This window comes from Balaenoptera physalus (assembly GCF_965194825.1).
Source record: "Balaenoptera physalus genome assembly, chromosome: 2".
NCBI lineage: Eukaryota > Metazoa > Chordata > Mammalia > Artiodactyla > Balaenopteridae > Balaenoptera > Balaenoptera physalus.
The window spans coordinates 58,664,578-58,688,525 of NC_138883.1; the positions used below are offsets into that span (position 1 = coordinate 58,664,578).

The window sequence follows — 23,948 nt, forward strand, 5'->3', positions numbered from 1 at the left end:
TAACTCGTTGTGGATTATTTTAATTGTGAAACTTGTGCTTTTGGAGTTTCAATTCACTTAAATGTGGAAATCAAATGTTTCCTTGAGATTTAAGAGTTTGGCCCTAGCCAGTAAGTTTCTGTTTTCTTCTTCCTATCACCCCAGGAATGTTATTGTTCAGGGTAATAGTTCATGTTTCTGGGATTTCTATTTCTTGAGAGTTCAAGTATGGAGTTAAAAGAAATAATAAAATTTATTTATAATTTCTGCAAGAGAGTATTTTTGGATTATTTATACTGCAAAATTGCCAGTGGTAGGATTCTGTACTTACTTTTATAAGCCATTATAATATAGCAGATATTTTGTGATTATTACAATTTGAGTAATTGTGTAAAATGTCTAGCAAAGTGCCAACTAAATTAGGAAGTTAGGAAAACAATACATGAACTAAATGAGAAGTTCAAGAAAGAAATAAAAACCATCAAAAATACCCCTCATGCCTGTTAGAATGGCTATCATCAAAAAGACAAGAGATAACAAATGCTGGCTAGGATGTGGGGAAAAGGGACCGTTTATGAACTATTGGTGGGAATGTAATCTGTGGTACAGCCACTATGAAAAACAGTATGGTGGTTCCTCAAAAAATTAAAAATAGCACTAACATATGATACAGCACCTCCACTTCTGGTATATACCCAAGAAAATGAAATCACTATCTGGAAGAGATATCTGCACCCCCATGTTCATTGTAGCTCTATTTACAGTAGCCAAGACACAGAAACAACCTAAGTGCTCATCAATAGATAAACGGATAAAGAAAAGTGATATATACACACAGTAAAATATCATGCAGTCATAAAAAGACGGAACCTTGCCATTTGCAACAACATGGATGCATCTTGAGGGCATTATGCTAAGTGAAGTGAGTCAGACAGAAAAAGACAAATACCGTATGATCTCATTTATATGTGGAATCTAAAAAAAAACAAATCATAGAAACAGAGATCATGTTTGTGGTTGTCAGAGGTGGAGGGTGGGGGGTAGGAGAACTGGGTGAAGATGATCTAAAGGTACAAACTTCGATTATAAATAAGTACTGGGGTCGTAACTTATAACATGATGGCTAGAGTTAACAACACTGTTCTGTGTGTTTTTGAAATTTGCTAACAGAGTAGATCTTAAAAGTTCTCATTGCAAGGAAAAATACTGTAGCTATATGAGGTGATGGTAAACTAATCATTTCACAATGTATACATATATCAAATCATTATGTTGTAAACCTTAAACTTATATAATGATATTAATTATATCTCGAAACCATAAAAATATATTAAAAAACTTAAAAATGTAACACATGAGATCATTCATATGGGCTACATAGATTACATTTTATTTACTGCTGTTTAATATAGGCGTAACCTTAAGAATTCTTCTGACTTTCTGGTCACAAATGGAGATAGCCGTATTATGAAGATTTTATTCTAATTCCCATAACATTGAATGTTTACCTGGTACTATGTTCTTACATTTTAATTCTGCAGCATAACTAACCTTTGATTGAGTATGGGAAGTTGAAGATAGTAGACATAATTCTCCTTGAGTGAATTGTGTATGTCCATTCTTTTTATAAATTTTAGTTTTGTTTTTCTTTTCTGAAAATTATTAGATAACTATAATAGTAATCAAAATTCATGGACTTCATGAAATTTTTAATTGGTAACATTAGTGAAGCAATTGACTTTGAGCTTTTATCAGATAATGTATTATAAGAATTTATGACCAATGTATTCAAATGTATTTTCATCAGTAATCCTTGAAGGCTTTTTTTTGCGAATATATTAGTGACAGAAAATGTGTAAACCTCTTCATTATATAGTGAGTTTCATGCAGTTTCAATTTTAGTTAATAATCTAATTCCTGTAAATTTTGCACCAAAGCTAGGAGCAGTTGGTAGCAGAAGGTAGCTTTGGGGACCCTTCTGGTTTACATATGCATATATGCTAACTAATTGGATAATTTTGGTATTTGCTTACAGTTTCAGAAGTGTTACAACCAGCATTTTCAGATAGGCCACTTATTACTCTCAGACCATATGTTGGATACCTGGATCCTAATGAAAGTGCAATAATCTTTGGATATTCCTAGAGGTTTGAAGCAAGTTAATGGGATTCTTTGATATTAGCATATTTTTTCACCTTGATTTGGAATTATGTTTTGATCAAAGTTTTCTCCACTTTGCTACTCTAGAGTCCCTTCAGAAGCATTAAAGAAACAAGTTAAACCATTTTTTAGGCATCTTCCTTTCACTCCTACAAACCAATGTCAGGAATAATATTTATGTGTGTTTACCAAAGGGAAAAAAATATGACCTGGATCACAAAATCTAGCCATGTAGGATGCACATAATATCAATGGTTATCAAAGGGAGAAAATTATAACCTGAATGAAACAAATGGATTAATATAATATATATAATTCTAAAGAGATCATTCTTAGGTCCACAGCATATATTTTCACAAGTGTAGATTACATCATTTAAGGAAAATATGCAATAGTTATTAAATTTATTTGAGAGATTAATCACAGGAATAAGCTCTCAGTGATTGAAGAATTTGTAGATATATACCCATATAAATTAATGTTCTTGTGCCCCAGTTATCATATATAAGAATATCCATTAGGATAGTAATAGCAATGGACAGAAAATGGAAATAATTCAAATACACATCTAATGGTAGACAGAAAATAAAAGTAAACTATGGAATATTCAAAAGTGAAATACTAATTTATTATTAATAATATAAATACTAATATTAATATTATATTAAATCATATAAAGAGCTATTCTAATTAAAACAGTATAGTACTAGCACATGGATACAAAGAAATATCAATAGATTACAACTGAAAATCCCAAAATAATTCAAGTCCATAAGGAGGTTTATCATATGATAAAGGTGGCATCTCACATCAATAAGCATAAATGGACATTTAAAAAAAAAAATAGGCTCAGGAAGTGGAAAGCCAGTTGGGAAAAATAAATAAAATTGGATTATATACACACACAAGTTCAATATGGATCAGAAATCTTAATATTAATGGTAAAGCCATACAAATACTGGGAGGAAATTAGGATTAATTACTCTATAAACTGAGTATGGGGATAGGCTTACTTAGCTTGATTAAAAGAAATATGAAAAATAAAATATTTTCATGGTAAAATATATATATTTATATATTTCCAGGAGAAAATATTTGTAACATATATCACAAAAAAGGGCCAATATCCCTAACATAAAAAGAATCTTTAAAATGGAGGAAAAGCATAAGGTAAAAAATCTAAGGGAAAATGCACTTGGGCAAAAGGCATGAACAGTCAATTCATTAAAAAAAGAAAAATGTAAAAATGGTCCTGGGAAAAGTTATTCATCTTCATTCATAATAGCAGACTTGCAAATTCAACCCTTAAGCAAGTGAATTTGATAGTATCTAACAAAACTATATAATTACATATGCGTTTATTCTTTGAGAAATCTCCGTTCTAGGTATTTACCCTAAAGATACACTTTTGATTATACAAAAATACATATGTACAAAGTTATCAATTGCAGTGATACTTTTAATGGAAAAATACTGAAAACAGCCTAAGTTCTCATGCATAAGATATTGCTTGAAAACACTTTGGTTTAACCATGCAATTGAGCACTATGCATCTGCAAAAAGCATAAGGAAGAGCTCCATGAAGTGAAATGGAGGGATTTCTAGGATATATTAAGTTTAAAAAGTGCACCTAAATATTTATTTATATTTATGTATAAAATGGTGTTTTTTGCTAAAAAGAAGGAAAATAAGAAAATATACAGGGGCTTCCCTGGTGGCGCAGTGGTTGAGAATCTGCCTGCCAATGCAGGGGACACGGGTTCGAGCCCTGGTCTGGGAAGATCCCACATGCCGCAGAGCAACTGGGCCCGTGAGCCACAACTACTGAGCCTGAGCGTCTGGAGCCTGTGCTCCGCAACAAGAGAGGCCGCGATAGTGAGAGGCCCGCGCACCGCGATGAAGAGTGGCCCCCGCTTGCCGCAACTAGAGAAAGCCCTAGCACAGAAACAAAGACCAACACAGCCAAAAATAAACATAATAAATAAATAATAAATAAAAATTAAAAAAAAAAGAAAATATACAGTACTTCTACTATATATCTTTATTCAAAATAAAAATAATTGCAAGTCAACCTAGAACTCTAATTGGTATGTTTGACTTTTGACTTTTGAATTAGTGGTATAACCACTCTGAAATTATTTTGTTTTGTAGGATTACATGTGAATAAATTTTGAGAAGCTGTTTGGCGTCTGGTTCCTCCTATTGGAGAAATTAAATACAATTTGGAACTGAGAAATACAAAGAAAACATTTGCATTGGAATTAGAAGTATCTCCATGTATTGGGCTGAACCAAAGACATTTTAATCTTTTTTCTCTTTGTTCACCTAGAAGGCACAGAAGCAATGACACTCAAGTAGCAATAACTACAACCAGGACCCAGATATTTGTTTGTAAATATTGTTCACCAATAAAATGAACCCAAATCTCCTTGGAATCTCAGAGAAATTAGTGACTCCAGGGCTGGAGCAAGAAATATATAACATGAGTCTTAAAAGTCTTGAACCAGAAGTAAGGAAAATGCTGAAAAAAATGATGGCACCATGTAAAAGGAGTGTGGGAATAGTTTAAAAGGGGCTACTAGTGTCCAATCAGGCATGATTTGAACATCAAAATGAATAATGACAGTAACAGACTATAATCCATTGAATAAATTACTAATCCAACAATCAAAGTTGATAAAACCACATATAGGTAGATGACAGATAGGTAGATAGATGATAGACAGATAGATAGATAGATCAGGGAAAAGGAAAACCTCTTTTTTAAACAATAGAATGCTAAATCATAAATACTGAAGAAATAATAGCTTTAGAAAATCATCATTTTATAAACATCATAGTAATTAATTCAGGTAAGATTCTTCAATAGAGATCAAGATTAATGGGCAAATAGTCTAAATATAAATGTCTCTTCTGAAGTTCCAGGGACAGGAAAGCTTTCTTAGTTGGGGATGCATGTTAGTATCAGACTCACTGCAACTCAAGAAAACATGTGGGCTTAGACGTAAGATGTCTGCCCCACAGAGACCACTATGGGCTGACACCAAAGGCTTCCTCCATCACTTTTATTTCAGATCTTTTATTCTTGGAATCTACACAAATGATTCTCCAATATCAGACTACTTGAATCAGATCCACCAATTTACTTATTAACATTCATTTTCCTACTTCCCTTCCTACATATAGAATTAAAATATCTTAAGGTAAGGTCCTAAAATCTGTAATTTTTCAAAACATCTTGGATGACACATGCACACTAAAATATGGAAACCACTGCACTATGCTCTACTGCCCACAGGAAGATTCTTTCCTTGGGAGTTTATTTATGGTAATTCCTAGAAGAAGCTAAAACCTCTTTCAAAAACCATATGCACACCTTCTATCAAATTGCCACCTTCACTCTGAATGAGAAGAAAAAAGCTTTTTTAAATAAAATGATTTGGTGTGAACAAAGATTATAAGTTTAAAGAATAAGAATTTTAAAGCAAATGAGACAGAAGAAACAAAAAAAGGAAGAGTAGGAACACATCTATTTACTGGAGTACTTCATTACATTCAAGTTTTAAGTACAAGACAGTGGAAATGAAAGGGTAATTCTATAACTAATTGTATATGCTAGTAGTAGCTTAAGAGAAATATATTACTTCCTGAAATTGCTTACCCTCATGTTGCCTTTTCCAACTCTTTAAATTGGCACTCACAGTGTGCTAAATTTACTGTGAGGAGTAAAGACTCCAGATGTGACTGTGCTTTAAATTGATGAAAGAAGTTGTGAGACACTGATGATCGATAATTTCTTACATTCTGCTCAAATCTTGGCAGTAACATGAGTAAATCCCACACAGTGTGGCTGAACCACATTAATTATTTCCTCTTACTTTACTCAAATGTGCCACACATTTGAATTTAATAGGCTTCTTCAGATAAAGACAAATAGAGGACTCAGTCAAATATATGTATGCAATTTTTCTAAGTTAGAAATATGTACCTAGAATAAATTGCTAATTGGAACTGATTTCTATTTCTATAACCTGGGAACAATGTGCCTTATAATATGTTTTGGAGGGTGGTCCAGTTCGCTATTTTTGCAAAGCAATCTAAGATTAACATTACAAGTGAATGGCAATTTCCACAAACAAGTATTTTCAATATTAGGACATGTTCTTAACACCTTTGAAGTCAATGATAAATATCTCAGATTATGCTTTATATTATGGGGTCTTAATCTGTTTTTCCTGTTACTATAACATTGAGCATCAGATACTTTGGACAATAAATCCAGTGAGAGAGGTGGTACATGACAGTGAATATATTGGCTTAACCAGATTTGAGTTAAATTTGGCCTTGCCACTTAATATCCCTGAAAACTTTGGCAACAAGCTTCTATATTTTCATTTGTCAATCAAAATATTAGTGCTTGTTCTACAGTATGTTTATGATGATTAAAATGTACAATGTACATGAACTGTTCTTCTGAGTTTTCTGTGTTTAATAAGCAGCCAATTAATTCCTATGAATACGATGAAGGTAGTTGATAATAGAATAATAGAAGCATATTGGATTTGAATTTGCTTATAGGATATTAGAGACCTGAAGGAGGAAAGTGATTTTGAAAATGACCTAGCCATGATAAACATAAGACAAGCTGAAAGATAAGGCAACAAATCAGGGGAGTCCTATAGGTACAAATTCAAGTGAGAACAAACCACTAAGGATCTTTCTTAATATTTTAAGACTTTAAAACCTCTATTTTCCTGTTTATTCTTACCTTAATGTCTAGAAGGTGGTAAAATTTCTAGATAAAGTGATTTTTTAGAAGGGAATGCAGAGACATTCGAGACTGAAGAGTTTCTGTTTAATTGATCGGTTTCTGTTTAATTGATCGGTAGACTTCTTGGTCACTAGCAGAGACATAGTCAGATTCAAAGTTCTGATGATTCTGGTAATACATTAGCAGGCAAGACATTGTCATGTTGAAAACAAGTCATATGATAATGTCCTATGTATTACTCCATAACAATTCAGAACAAGGATTACAAAGAGTAGTCAGTACCTCTTTTGAAGAATTTTAAATAAGGTATTTGAAATGTATGGGATGGGATCCTGATATCCAGTGAAGGATTAGGGCTATTGAAAAACTTGATACTTCATTTTTAGAGTCCTTTAGAGTCAGAGAAACATCAGATATTTATTAATAGTTGCTGCTGTAATACATAAACACCCTAATCTCTATTCCTTAACAAATATGATTTATTTCTTGCTAGATTAAAGTCCAATCTGCAGTGTTGGGGTGCAGATTCAACACAGTCACTCAAGAATACAGGCTGATGAAGGCTCTGCTATCTTCAACAGATGATTCCCAAAGTTTCTTTGTCAGCAAATGTGGGCATTACCCTGTTCACAGCCCCTTGGAGCTTACCAGTGCAGTACATTTCAGCCTGCCCTCCAACACCCAGCATCTGTACCACCTGCATGAGGGCTTTCTTTGAAAACACGGGTCCACTCTGCCTGCAGACACTGCAGGCTGTCAGTGCTGCCCAGTACTCCATGTCCTCTGTAACAGCGCTCAACCAATGCCTGACAGGACCTGGTGGATAAGCATTCCATTTCTCCTGTCCCTTTTGGGGGGGATAATTTGAGATGCATGGGCTACAGTGACCTCTCAAGTTCTACACTATGCATTAAAACTCTAGGGACTTACAATGTTAACTTGCCTGATTATATGCCTTTATTGTCTGCCTTCCCTTTCCTGATCCTATGAGCCTGAAGGAAAAAATATGAAAGAATACATATTCAATTATTGACATAGATTGCTCGAGGGAGAAGGAGGCACTTGTGGGCTTAGGGGGTCATATAAGAAAGTGCTTCTAGATTAAATGATCAGGAAAAAATACCAAAATTAAGTGTGTACATGATCAAATACAGATCTATGTGAAGAGATTAAGTAAACTCTCACTTAAATATAAATTTAATATATATTACAGTAAAAGTACTGCATTAAGCTTATTTCATGCGATTGTACACAAAGTTAATCATGTTATAATCTTATATCTGCAAGAATGTACACACACACATACACACACCCCTTATAACAACATGAGAAAGCTAGATGGAAAGCATTGTCTTAACTCTCTAACTCCAGTATTTAATATACCTGAAATATGTGCAGTTTGTCTTGGAGAGAAGCTTTTTAAAACCAATCCAGAAAGCAGGATGTAGATCAGGTTGACTCTTTTCAGACTGTCCAAAGTGATATCTATGTGGGCAGGCCTAGCCCAAGAAGCCATATCATTTTCAAGTGATAAGTTAAACAGGAATGGAGATTTCAAAATGTGCATAATGACAACAAGTAAGAAAAAATATTTATAAATATATTCCCTAAGGAATGAGTTTGTTGAAATCAGGAATTTTTGGAATCTGCTTCCTATTATGCACTCATAATACCTTGAAATCAGATTAAATCAACATCTTATTTTTTGAATTAGTGTAGAAGTAATTAGGAGAATACATTAGAGTGCCAAATAGATTTATTGTTGTTATTATTTTACTACCAGAAGCCAACACGTACAAATGGTGTACTCTATTATTTACACATTTCACAAAACAGGATGAAAATTGATCTAATTTATTTGTACATTATATATGAGTGCTTTTTTGAGCGTATCATATAAAATAAATCACTCTTGCCTACATCTATCCATCTTTCATTTTTCAAAGGAAATATATATAGCACATTGTATAAATTGGAATTTTATGAATATAAAATTTTATGATTATAAAAAATATGTCATCAGTGGAACAGTTATAATTTCAAGATTAAAAAAAAATTCAGTGCATGTGTACATGTCTTTTTTACATATCTTTTAAACTCCTTTTCCTTTCTTAAATTACTTTTTAAATGTACTTTTATGGCATTTACCATACTGTACTTTCCTTATCACTTTCTATATCTGTCTTTCTTACTAAGCTCTGAATTCCTTGAGGGTACCAATTATATCTTATTCTAAATAGAGTAAAGGAATTAAATATTCCTCCTTGGTTTTGAAAATTGAAAGTGCCATTTAGAGAAGGTTACACTACATACTACTTCATTTGTCGTTCATTCAGCAATTTATAAAATTGTATTTTCACTGACTACCTTCTCACTCCTGTGCAAAGAGCTAAAACTAGAAGATGTGGGGCATAAATTTTATTCTACAATCTGAGGGGGTCAGTAAATGGTACTGAGCAGTAAAAAGATATATATGATTTGTGTTTGTACAGAACATTCTAGGAGCAGTAATAAGAATCTGAGTGTAGACAACTAAAGAGAAATGAATAAGCAGAACATACTGTAATGCTCAAGATGAAAGGATTTGAGGTACTAACACTGTATATTTGATACAAATGTTCTGAAGCTCTCCTACTATAGCTAATCCACAGAGATGGCCTCCAATGAATGAGACCTTCTAGTACTCACACATAGTATATTTCCCCTCATCAAATCTTGGCTCACCTTGTTACTCTCTTTGATCAATAAAGTGCAGCTGAAGTGATTCTGTGTAACTTACAAAGATAGTCCTTAGAAGATCTGAAGTGTTCCCTTTTACCTTTTGGAACACTTGCTCTTAAAAACCAGTGAATTTGCTATTAGAAGTCAAAGCCACATGGAGAGGTCACACTGACAAAATCGATGTTGTTCTCACTAACATCCATGAAGGAGTTCCCAGCCAAGAACCAGCATTAACTGGAACCACATGAGTTAAATGTCTTGAACATTCCAACCCAGTATAGACTACAGATGCCTGTGGCACCTGATAACAATGACCTGGAGCAAAAGAACCATCCATCTGAGCCACTATCAACAAATGGAATCATGAGAGATTTAAAAAAAATCATTGTCGAATAATCCAGCAGGTTTTAGAATAGATTTGCCGTGTAGTACAGATACCTAAACAGATATTGGTAACAAAAGTGAGCTGCAGCCGTGACAAAAGGCTGAAACATGTGGATCAGCTTTGGGACTAGCTGTCAGGTGCAAACTAGAAGGGTCCTAAGGAGAATATTAGTAAAGGCTGAAAGGGAAATTTTAGGCTAGAGAAAAAAGCGCCCTGTGTTAGAAATTTTGGCAGCACTATTTTCTGCAAAAATTGTGGGAAAAAATTATCCATTGAACTTATAGACCTGATGAATAACGTTTCCTACATTTAAGAGAGAAGCAGTGCTTAGTGGTCCTCTTTGGATTTGGGGAATATACTTCATTTGAGTTTGCAATTCCAAGCCATTTACCTGATAAGCTGAAAGGATGCCAGTTTTGAGTGAGCTGCGGAGAACAGGTAATGCAATAAGTCCAGGCTGCTGTGCAGGGTATTATGCCAATTGTCCATACGACCCAGTAGATTTAATGGTGCTAGGGAAGATAGGGATGAAGTCTGGAATATTTGGCAGGCCCCTGTGGGTGATTCATAGTACAGACTTTCATAATTTTGGAGCAAAGCTATGCTAGCCTCTATAGATTCACCTGAGGAGAAACAGCTTCATGCTTGTTTGGGGGCCCTAGAAGAGACTAAATACTTAACTTTGACCACCAATTTACCATGAAATTCCATATGCCCATCATTAACTGGGTGTTGTCTGACTCATCAAGCCATAAAGTTGGGTGTGCAACGTAGCACTCAATCTTCAAATGGAGGTAGTATAAACAAATAAGGCTCAAATAGTTACTAAAAACACAAAGTTACATGAGAAAGTGCTCATGTTTCCATGACTTCTCCTACCACTAAATAGCCTTCACTTTCCCTTAACTGGCATTTATAGTCCATGAGGAGTTCCTTATGCCCACTATTCAGTAAGCCTGGCTTAAAAATAATTCTCCATAATGTTTTGGTACCGCCCAAAAGTGACCATCTGCAGCATTAGCACCCTGCTGAGGGATAGCTCTGAAGTAACATTTTCAGAGATAATCTTTCTATCAAGGAGTTTACCTTATTGTTAATTTTGACTGGAAGAAGAGATGCCCAGAATTTCAGGGTTACATTGACCCACAGGCTGTGACTAATAGTTTGGCTTGAGAGTCAGGAGCTTTGAAGGAATATGGTTGAAAATTTGTTGACAAAGGGGACAGGGAAAAGGTAAAAGACAGACATCCCTAATAAAATACTTGTGCCCCATGCCCATGCTTAGAAAAAAATAATGAAGCACATAAGAATCTTAATAATCAGGTGGACACGATGAATTATTCCTTGAATGTCAGTCAACGTCTCTCCAAGCTATCCTTCTCCTTGTCCAATGGGCTTTGAATAATGTGGTAACAGGGGTAAGGATGGAGGGTATGTATGGATTCAGCAATATGGACTTCCACTCACCAAGAATCACCTGGTAATGTCCACTGCTGAGTGCCAAACCTGCCAGCAACAGGGACTAATACTGATCCCACAACATGCCACCATTCCTTGAAAAGTCTCCCTGACCACACTGGGTTAATTCTATAATGGAAGGTGGAGTGATTTGTTCTCATTGGAATAGATACTTACTTTGGATACTAATTTACATTCTCTGGTTTGAATGCTTCTGCCAAAACGAGAAAAAAGAAACATTATTTATATATTTATTGTATGTCCAAATCTCATCAAGTTTATGTCAACAGCATTGCTTCTGTTTCCCCAATATCACTGCTTCTTATCAGGGAAGTCGTTGTTCATAAAATGAAGTGTGCTAATGAGTTCTTGTTCATGGAATACACTGATTTTATCATTTTCCCCATCATGCCATTAAATAGTTGAATGACCTTTTGTAGACTAAATCTTTTGCAGATTTAGTCATGGTGCTGGCTTGATGGCATCACAGCAGGGCTGGGATAATATCCTCCTTGATGTACATGTTAAGAATCAACATATTGTGCTGTTTCTCCCATACCCTGGATCCATGGGTCTGGGAGTAGAAGGATTAGATTGATAGCACCTCCTCTCATAGTTATTCCTAAAATACAGTTCCCCTTTTTGTATTCCCATCTTTGAAACTTCAGGCTCTGCTGGATGGATTAGAGATTGTGATAGGCAAAATTCTAAATGTCCCCCCCCTTTTCCCCTGCCACACATACACAGCATTCTTGTTCCCTGGTTATTCAAACATTAAAGTACTTACATGAACAAATTATTTTATGACATAATCAAAATCGCAAGTCAGCTGGCCTTAAGATGTGAAGACTATCTGGTTATACCTGACTCAATAAGATGTATCTTTAAAAGCTAGCAGTGGACTTCCCTGGTGCCACAGTGGTTAAGAATCCGCCTGCCAATGCAGGGGACGTGGATTCAATCCCTGGGCCAGGAAGATCCCACATGCCACGGAGCAAGTAAGCCCGTGCACCACAACTACTGAGCCTGTGCTCTAAAGCCCATGTGCTGCAACTGCTGAGACCGTGCCACAACCACTGAAGCCCTCGTGCCTAGAGCCCGTGCTCTGCAACAAGAGAAGCCACCGCAATGAGAAGACCATGCACCACAATGAAGAGTAGGCCCCGCTCGCCACAACTAGAGAAAAGCCCGCGCACAGCAACGAAGACCCAACACAGACAAAAAATTTAAAAAATAAAATAAAAAATTATTTTAAAAAATGTTCTATATAAATAAATAAATAAATAAAAACTAGCAGTAAAAGAACAAGTCAGGAGATTTGAAGCATGAAAAGTATTCAAAAAAATGTTTCTGACTTTAAAGGTGGAGAGGGCCATATGAGGAGGAATCCAAGTGGCCTCTGGAAGATGGGCTCAGCCTCTGCAACAGCCAGGAATCTCAGGCCTACAACTGTAAGGAAATGAATTCTGCCAATAGCATAAAAGAGCTTGGAAATGTATTCTTCCCTAGATCCTCCATATAAGAGTCCAACTTAACTGACGCCTTGATTTTGGCCTTAGGAGACCCCAAGCAGAGAACTCCAGTTGAGCCTTGGTGGACTTCTCATATACGAAAATTATGTGATAATAAATGAATGTTTTAAGCTCCCAAGTTTGTGGTAATATGTCACAAAGCAATAGAAAACTAATACAGAAATCCTGGTTTCCAGGGGACCAACTACTTCCATCAGGTTTGAACAATGGTTCCATTAAACTGGAGATCATGGCTGCCACTAAGTTACTTCGTTCATGGCAACTGAGCCAACAGGCAAAGGAGGAGTTTACTGTGTAGACTGGGGAGATTCACTTGGTGGTTATCACAAAATAGGAGTAGTGAGAAATATGTCTGTTAGTCAGAAGGTCTCCTAATTACATATTAGTAATTCCATATCCATTAGGGAAAAAAAAGTAATGGAAATCTACAACAACCCAATACAGAAAAGATTAATAATTGCCCAGACCCCTTGGTAATAAAATTTTGGAATACTGACAAAACAAAGAATCATGACCAGCTGAGGTGTTTGCTGAAGGCAAAGAGAATATGCAGTGGGGCAGAGAGGGGGAGGGATAAAACAAGAATGTTCCAAATACCATGTAAGCCTTTGTGACCAGTGACATACATAGGACCACAATGGTTATAATAGTCCTGCATATATTAATATTAGTATACACATACCAAATATTTCCTCTTTTCCCCTCTCCTATTATATGAGATGTGATCATATATTTTAAATTCATATATCAGTGTTTGACAGGATAGTAGAGGGAATGTGTGATTCAACAATAAAGGTATGAACATCATCCAAAATGAATTAAGTGATACATAGTATTTTTTATTGACTATTATTGAGGAGACAGTAAGCATTGTCCAAGGCATAGTTTGGTAGAGGCATGACTGCTATTGTCTTAATGGAGGTGTATGTGAATACCAAATTGATTTGGAATTATCTATGAGACTTGACTAAGCTGGAACTATGCTTCCCACAATCCCCTTTCCTGTATGCTTCTGAATGAGAGTTGGTCTAAAGAGAAATTTGCCTGAGATTTGAAAAGTAGAAGTAAAACAGAAGTCATTGATCTCTGAAGGTTGCAGTAATAAGACAAATACATAGGCACTAGAATATTCTAGCTTGCCTCTACCCTACACTGTTCCATGTCCACTCCTACATGATTGCTAGCTCTGCTAACCAACAGTGACATCAGGCCCACTGCCAGACACAAAGACAGTAGTTATCACTGGGCTTTTCCCCCAGCTCCTCTTCCCATTCTCACTCTAGCAGCTACCGGTACCTGGCTTCCCGTATGTCCTTACAAGCACCCACTTGCCTGTCCTCACTAGTGCTAAAGGTTGATGAAAAGTCTTTTTAGTACCTTTTCTATAATCCTTCAACAAACTCTTTTGAGCTGTACTTCCCAAAGCTCCCCAGAATTATGTAAGGCCATATTAATACTATACATTCCTTTTTCCATAATAATTACAGTTGTTCTGGTTTCATGATTTATCCTTGACTGTTCTGACAATTTAATTCTTTCCAACAATTCTGCCCACCTCTGAGATCACAATGTCTCCAGTAACTTCCAGGCAGGTGGGAGTGCTGGTCATCCCCCGTAATGACTCCTCTGCAGCCAAGCCATTCAGCCTCACACCTAGAATTTAAAGTTCCTCCTGCCCCTTCTGGGTTGAGATGAAATACTGCATTAGACAGAAAGAGATCTGGCAATCTGGTGTGGCCGCCAAGTGGGTATATCATGCAATAGAGAAGTGAGAGAAAAATTAACTCCCAGTGGGGTGAACTTTAATTAATGCAGAATAGAACATGGAAATGAGCCTGGCAAGTGAATTTTCTCCTCTCCCACAGACTAATCTGAAATACAGCCTTTCCACGCATTCTATCTAAAGAAACACCAATGTACACACCTGCCAAGAAACATGTTTTGTTTCTTTTCAGCTCATTATGAAGCAGAAGCAATCACCATGCTGGATCACTTCACATTGCTTCACATTCCTCCACACCTCATTTCTTCTTTTCTTCATTTTCACTGTCCTAGGTTTTAACCTCCCAACTAAGCATCTTTGGCCAAGCTTCTATTTTTTTTTCTTTTCTTTTTTTTTTTAACTAGAGCACCAAACTAAAACTCAATGACAAGCTAAGTATGAATACTGTGGTGATGGGGATGGAAATGAATGGGATAACTATGAATGACATGAAGGAGATAGACTAATTGGATGTTTTAGGCATAGAAAAAGGAGAAACAGCCAATTTTGCCAAATTTCATGGATAAATATGCTAATCCAAAATATAAAGAAAACATGTCATGAATGAAAAAAAGAGTTTTGAGGGAGAGATAGGTTCATATGGAGGCTGAAGAATTGTTAGCCTGTTGAAAGTGATAGGCAAGTTTTTCCAGGGATGGGATATAGGATGAGAATAAAAATGTGACATTGCCCATCTTATTAATTAGAATGGCTTTGTGTTCTGTTATGCTAGGGAAACAGCCACAACATGATGGCAAAATGATACTTTTTAATAAATGTAGCTAAAAATATATATATAACAAAGTAAATAGAAATCTAGGATTAAAAAGTCACATGAAGCATTTTCCCAAGTCATATTCTTGCTTCTTTTAAATTAACTTGTACCTGGGTACTTGATCTTTGTTAATGAAGTTTTTAGAGCAGTTAACCTGTTGGTAACTTTTGCTGTAACCCCTAGCAGCATTCTTGAAGCACATCCCTTTAGATTTTAAAGCTTCTCAGTTAGTTAGTGAAATGGTTCTACTTAATCATTCTTTTATTAGATGTGGCTATTTTCAATGACATATATATGAATATTATACATGTATGTTCTGAGTTGATTATAATTTAATTTTAATTATGGACAAGAAACTAGCACTTTAACTCTGCTGCAATTTGCCCAATCAGAAAAACTAGTATAAAAATTTAACTATTAAATAAATAAAATTTACAAAAAAATTTTAAGTTCAAATTTAAAAAAGAAAAGCTAGTACATTTGTCTATTGCATGTAAAAAAGATGACACCCTCTTATCTACTTATAATGGAAGTCTCCTACTGTGTTTTTCTATAGCTCTGAGAAAGCAGTGATGTTCTTCACAAAGTGGGTTATATCCTAAATAATTTCCCTTCTGTTGCAGCGTCCTAATATACAACTGGATGTACAAGCTGGCAAGGGCTGCTACTTTTTAAAATAAGACTGAGACTTCATTGGAATAATTCAATCATTTTTAAAAAAGTAGAACATGATGCAATACATTAGACTTAGCATTAGTAATCTCTTCACAAGTACACGCATATTCAGGTCAAGCCTTAACTGCAGTTCAGGATTATATATGAGGTTTACCACTGAGTAACGGAGAAACAAGGTAATGAACTAAAAGAGGAAATATATTAAATAGAAAGATGGCCTCTTTTTTTAATGATAAGTGAGGAAATTGCTTTTTAACCCAATAAATGAACCCAGAGAGAAATAGAAATACAAGCAAAATAATATAAAAATAAAACAAATCAAAACAATACCACAGTGCTACTACTACCACCATCAGCAACAACAGAAAAAATGGATGCAAATCACTTCACTGTGTAAATCTTTACATTCTTAGTTAAAATACAAACAATGGCCAGTATATTTGCTTGTCAATTCTTTAATTTTTCTGAAATTTGAAAATTAGAGTTAACAGCCCTTTCCACAGCATACAGTTGTGATAAGCAATGCATAAAAATCACCTGAAATATATACTAAGTTGATTTTTTAAAAGTCAATCTGCAAAGTATCCATTTTTAAGAAGTTATTTTAAAAGTTTACTATTACGATGCATGCTTATATTGTTTGGACATTTTTTGCTGACCAGGTTTTTGTCTACTATTTACCATGGTTTTTAAGAGAAATTGGAGTGAGTTTATTAGGCGCACTATAAAATTTTAGTCTTAATTCATTCCTTTAGTTATTTTTAAAATTTATTTATTTAATTTATTTTTGGCTGTGTTGGGTCTTCGTTGGTGTGTACGGGCTTTCTCTAGTTGCAGTGAGTGGGAGTTACTCTTCGTTGTGGTCTGAGGGCTTCTCATTGCAGTGTCTTCTCTTGTTGCAGAGCACGGGATCTAGGCACGTGGGCTTCAGTAGTTGTGGCACGTGGGCTCAGTAGTTGTGGCTCGTGGGCTCTAGAGCGCAGGCTCAGTTGTTGTGGTGCACATGCTTAGCCGCTCCGTGGCATGTGGGATCCTCCTGGACCAGGGCTCGAACCCATGGCCCCTGCGTTTGCAGGCAGACTCCCAACCACTGCGCCACCAGGGGAGCCCCATTCCTTTACTTTTTGAATAAACATTTAATTACAGAATAGTTTTTATATTTAGATTACTTACAATAGCGTTTACATTACATTACTTTTACATTTGCAGAAAATTGGAAAGATAATACAGAGAGTTCTCTTTTTCCCCTATTGTTCCCCTATCTTACATTAGTATGGTACATTTGTCATGCAAATGAACAATATAGATACATGATTGTTAACTAAACCCTAGTTTATTCAGATTTCCTTCATTTTTGCTTAGTATCTTTTTCTGTTCTGGGATTCCATCCAGTCTACCACTTTATATGTTGCCATCACGTCTCCTGGCAGTCACAGATTTGGAGGCTTTCACTGTTTTTGATGACCTTGACCATTTTGAGGAGTACTGATAAGTTAATTTTTAGACTGTCCTTCCACATGGGCTTGTCCGTTGTTTCTCTCATGATTGTATTGCTTGTATGGGTTAATGATGATAACTTTGATCACCTGACTGAGGTTGTGTTTGTCAAGTTCCTCTACTGCCAAGTTACTCATTTCCCCCCCCCCCTTCCATACTGGTATTAGAAACCAAGATCTGGGCACTAAGTGTGCTTGTTGCTCATCTCTATCTATATGTTATCCTATATGTTTATCTCAATCTGTATTAATTAGAGTGAATTCATACTGAGGTATCCAACACTAATCCAGTACCACATTGTTCATTCTAGACTTCTGGCATTTTTTATCTATAACCTCCCGTGTCATCAGTGAGAACCCTGAGCCACTGTGCTCCATACATTTACTTATTTGTTCAACCTCAGTATACATGTGACATGTTAACCCACACCCCTATGGGAAATAATTTTACCAACTAGAGTACAGAACTAATGTACAGTTCCTTTTGCTCTTAGAGTCTCCAAGTATTTCCAAAGTTACTTAGGTAAGAACATTTTTTCACCAACAGTATTGAGTGAGGTTATATCATACATTTTTAGTATGGTTAAATTATTTTGTCGCCATCTGAATTCCATCCTGAAGTCTCCTGATTCCTTAATTAATTTTGTTTTATTCATGTACATTAAGGTTCACTATTTGTGCTAGGTATGATATAACCAGTAGAATCTAACCTAATCTCTTTTCTTACTTTCATGGTATTTTATTAGAAGTCCACGGTAATTCTTAACCTAATTCCTCCATAGGTATTTCTTTTTCCTGACTTCCTTCAGCAAGATTTTCTCTTTGTCTTTGATTTTGTGTGCAGTTTCACTGTGATATGCCTAGGGATGTGTGTGTTGTGTATATTTTGTTTTGCTTTGTTTTTATATTTGTACTGCTTTATTTTTTCTGCAGTTCCTGGATATGATTTTGGATCATGTCATTAATTATGAACAGATCACTCTTTTGGATATTATCCCAAAGTTCCTGGACTTTCTATTTTTTCATTCATCTTTTACTCTGCATTTCATCTGGGGAGTTTTCTGTTGACTTATTTTGAAGTTCCCCTATCCTTGCCTTATCTGACGAGCACACTGAAGGCATTACTCATTTCTGTTACTGTGTTATTGATTTCTAGCATTTCACTTTGATACTTCCTTAGGGTTTCATCTCTTTAATGACATCCGTTACCCATCTGTTCTTGCATGTTGTCTACTTTTTTTATTAGAGCCGAAAGCATATTAATAATTCTTATTTTAAATTCCTGTACTGGTAATTCCAACAAATATGTCACATATGAATCTTATTCTGTTTACTTTGTCTCTTCATTGTATTTTTTCTTACCTTCTGGTATGCTACTGTAATTTTTTTAAGTTGAAAGCAGCTGTAATACAAGGTAATAGATACTAAGATAAATATGCCTTTAGTGTGAAGATTTATGATAATTTGGCTGTGATTTGGGCCAGATTTAACATTTAATATAGCTATAGGTACCAGAGGCTTCAAAATCACCTACTTTCTTTGTTTTTGTTTCACTTCTAGGCTTTCAAATTCCCTTATGTATTGCTACTGAGAGAGAGTCAGTGTGATGTTGGTCTTCCAATGTAATGCACTGTTATCATATTGGAGGTTTATCGTGTGGGGATAGAGTATGGGGAAGAGGACATTCTATAATCTTAGGGTTGTGTTTGTCTTTTATTGGACTTTCACAAGTTTCTGTCCCTTCTTCAAGGACATGCCCGTATTCCTATTTCCTTCCCTGTCTGAAGCTATCCCCATCAATTTTCTCAAATCCCTGACCCTTGGTGGCTATGACATTTTTATTTCCTTTACAGAAGACATGAAGTCTGAAACTGCCTGGAGTTGGGCACAATTCCCTTCCTTTAGATGGGATAAGGTTTCAGAAGTGCCCTCTGGGAATACCTTCCTCCTGGATACTGGGCCTTTGTTAGGGAAAAGAGTCTGGGAGAAATCCATCATGGTTAGTCTACCCTTCCCCCTTTCAAGACTATGACAAGATTTCTCTCAGATTCTCACCATGAGAATCATGGGGGTTCCTGGAAAGAAAGCTGTGAAGACAGTGGCGATTCCAGATGACACAACCTTCAGAAGTTTCTCTTCATTCAGCCTCCAGTAATTTTTCAAAATTACCATTTTGTGGTGACCAGTGGCTTCTGCTCCAGGTAAGCAGATACCCAATGCTGTATCTTGTGAGAGACACATGTCTCTCTGGATTTCAAGGCTTTGGTTTGCCTTACAACCATAATTTTCTGAAGGGTCCATGAAAACGCATTGGTTTTCACTTGTTCAGGTTTTCTGGTAAGGATAGGAGTGATGACTTCCAATCTTTTTCATGTCAATATGCTCAGCATGCTTTTTTTGCTATTATCATTTATAATTGCCTTTTAATGATCATTATTGGATTATAAAATTTTGTTTTTCTAATTACTATTCCACTGCTAGAAAAATAATGGGTATATTTCTATTCTTATACAGCTATCTTTATATATTAAATATACATGTTTATAGTTATTTGTATTAATATGTCAACTAGAATTTAATTTTGCCAAAAATAACACACAAACTTTGGCATATTATCACTTCTTTTCTTCTCCTCTCATTGTCTGTTTTTTTGTTATTTTAGTTCCAGTTCCTCTTCCTTTTAAAATTATTTTCATCAGGTGAAAATTTTTCATGTAAATATGAATGTGAAAAGGAGTTTTGTATGTCAATCTTTATTTTACATCATGCCTCTGCTTTCTTTGATTTGTTTGTTAAGTTGGTTAACTATTTTATTTTGCTAGTTGTTCTAGAATAGTTCCTTCAGATATTGACTATAAATTATAAGGTTGTGTATCATTATATAATTCATGTTTAAAAAATTTACCTTTATATTAGAATGCTATTTTGGGTGGGTATTAAACTCTAGATTATAAAAAATCTTCCTCAAAATGTTAATCTACTGCTTTCTACTCTAATATGTTAATTATGAGAAATCTGTAGTCAAACTGAATTTCATTTGTAGGTGGCATTATATTTTCTTTATAATGCTCTGAAAATTTTGGGGGAATTTTTCTTCACCCTAAATTTCTATATGTTCAACATAATACTCTAGATCTGTGCCTTTTCTTTTTTAATACAACATATGGTAGATCTTTACATTTGAAAATTTTGCATTTATTTCTGTTTTAGGAAATGGTTTTACAGCTCTTTATTACTTCTCTATTTTCTTTCTTTTACTTTCTGGAGATTCACATAAAGTATAGAAAGGGATCTGGGAAAAATTTTTTTCTCCTTATCCTTCATTTACATGCTAATAATATTTTATCGTCCTTTGTGCATTGATGATCTGGGCAAATATTCAGCTGAATATTTTCTTAGTTTAAATCTGGTTGGATAGTTGATTTTCTAGGTTCTGAAATAGGTAGGTATTATGTTCCTGAAGTGGAGAAAGGAAGGCTAGGTAAGTCTCTGGACTATTTCTGTTGTCCACCCCCATCCTCAGTTGCCCATGCCCAAGCTATTCTGGTGTAGGTGTACTGTATGAAGATTTCACAACTGTGAGTTAAAATAACATGTAAATGCCTAAATATTGAGGTTAATATAAATTTTTAAAGCTCACATTTCCATCTTTCTTCCCATGTTATTCAATGCTTTTGTAGTCATTACTTTTTGTGTGTGTCTTTTTTTTTTTAATTTTATTTTATTTTACTTTTTATACAACAGGCTCTTACTAATTATCTATTTTATACATATTAGTGTATATATGTCAATCCCAATCTCCCAATTCATCCCACCACCAATCTCCTCCCCTGCTTTCCCCCCTTCATGTCCATACGTTTATTCTCTACATCTGTGTCTCTATTTTTGCCTTGCAAACCGATTCCTCTGTACCATTTTTCTAGATTCCACGTATATGTGTTAATATACGATATTTGTTTTTCTCTTTCTGACTTACTTCACCTTAGTCATTAGTTTTTAAATGTATATATTAACAGATACTTTAGTAAGAGTGGGAGAAAATATGTCAGGCATTATAACCTTACCAAGTTATTAACACTAATATTAATAAACTTTATTAAGATTTATTAACAAGAATATTTTTAATTTTGTTCTTTAAAATGGTGATTTCTTTCACAAGCACTCTTTTGATCTACGAGGGATTTAAATGCAAAGATTCTGGCAAAAGCAAAGTGTATGAGCACTCTGACATTCCTTAACAAACTTTCATTGTTGAATATACTTAATTGGAAATATTACCTTAGAAAAAAACATTATTTCATGAATGAAAGCTCAAGATTTATATCATTTAGAGAACTCTAACCATTACTCTCAAAACAATCAAGTTTGGATTCATTCTTTTCTGGCATTCTGGCTAAGAAAACATTGATGCAAAACTGCTGCTAGTAATAGATGACAGTTGTTAAAGGGAAAAAGGTCAAGATGTCAAGGCTAAGTTAAATTACATGGTCATGTTTAGGGACTCCTGAAAGAAAGACTATTAAAGAAATAAACACCTTCTGGATGCATTTATTTCAGAAAACCTTAAAAGAGAATTTTAATATGTTTTTATTGAGAAGTTGACTTAATACGATTCTCAAGGTTTGTTTTTCTAAGTAAATGTCAGATTTCCATATAAAGAACACTATTGCTCATTTCTGAAGTGCAAATAATGTCAAGATTAAATGTATAATCTTTCAGTATCAAGAGGTATCTGGCTACAATTTCATCATATGTCATATGATTTCTCATTCATGAATTTTGACTTTGCCTTTTCCTTGTCCATTTTCCTTGTTCTCCTCTCTCTATACTGTTTAACTGCCTCTACTTATTCTCAGTTTCTTCTCCTTCACAAATTTAATATGCCTACAGATATCTCAGCTTCCTCAGTGTCTTGATATTTCCTTATTTAAATAAGAAAATCTAATTACTCTCCATTAGTTTCTCATGGCATTGCTCTGTATCAATTTCTCATATGCCCTTCGCCCCAAGAAGGCCACCTATCATTTACCCCAAAGTAATGTGTCCTAACCAGGTATGTACCAGGAGTATCCCAGCCCATCTAGCAAAAACATAGCTACCTAAAGAGAGGAGCTATGATCAATGTGCCACTAGAAGATGTAAGTAGAGGCATTATCATGAATGACTTATTTGGTATAATAGTAATTACTTCCTTTTCAGTTATTTTTAATAAGCATTATAACTAGCATTCAAAATACTAGTGCTGAATATTACCATAATTAACTTATAAGTATTGTTTTTGTTCTCTTCTGAATCTTCAAAATTTGGGAAAAGTCATGGAACTGTGGCTACCTGTATCACTTTACTTTGATGATTATACAAATCAAAACAAAACAAAACACACACACACGTGATTCAATCATTTGAGAAAGAAAACAGATTAGGATAAGTTGAGCCAGATTCAGTTCCTCCTTTAACAAGCTTGGTCTGTCCATATTCTCTGGTCTATTTGATAAACATGATAAGTCAAGTAAGCAAATTTTTGCATCAATTAGACAATGGGTCACAAGATCAAATGTCTTAGGCCAGGGCCCAGAACTCTGAAAGTCTACTAGCATCCAGGAATAGATGTGAGTTCTGTATACTTGTCACCAGCAAGAAACTGAGATAAGGAATATAAGTCAATCAATTATTTAAAAACAGATAACATTGTATTACACAGAATTAGACACAAATTTTCTCCAAAACTAGCTTGACACATTATTTACTATTAAAACTTTATTGAGATATAATTTGCATAACATGCAATTCATCTATTTAAAGTGTAAAATTCAATGGTATTTAGTACATTCACCAGTAGGTGCAACCATCACCAGTCAATTTTAAAACTTTTTCATAACCTCAGAAGGAAACCCCTTACCCTGCAGCTATCATTCCTTATACACACACCCCTCATCACCCCTATGCAATCACTAATCTACTATATATGTGTATTCCTGCTCTGGATATTTTATATGAATGAAATTATGTAAATATGTGATCCTTTGTGATTGGCTTCTTTCACTTAATATAATTTTTTCAACATTCATCCATGTTTTATTATGCATCAGTATTTCATTCTTTTTTATGGCTAAATAATATTTCCTTGTAGGAAGTATTTTGTTTATCCATTTATCAGTTGATGGACATTTGGGTTGTTTCCACCTTCTGGCTATTATAAATAATACTGCTACTAACATACATGTGCAAGATTTT

General features: G+C 34.9%; 1 long non-coding RNA gene across 1 annotated transcript; it reads right to left on the bottom strand.

Annotated features, from left to right (window-relative positions):
• Positions 1 to 1,416: 1,416 nt before the first annotated feature.
• Positions 1,417 to 6,953, bottom strand: LOC309654738. The gene is made up of 2 exons (XR_014260425.1): positions 4,166 to 6,953; positions 1,417 to 3,845 (listed from the first exon to the last, which is right to left on the bottom strand). It is a non-coding gene; the product is annotated as an uncharacterized lncRNA (long non-coding RNA).
• Positions 6,954 to 23,948: the final 16,995 nt, after the last annotated feature.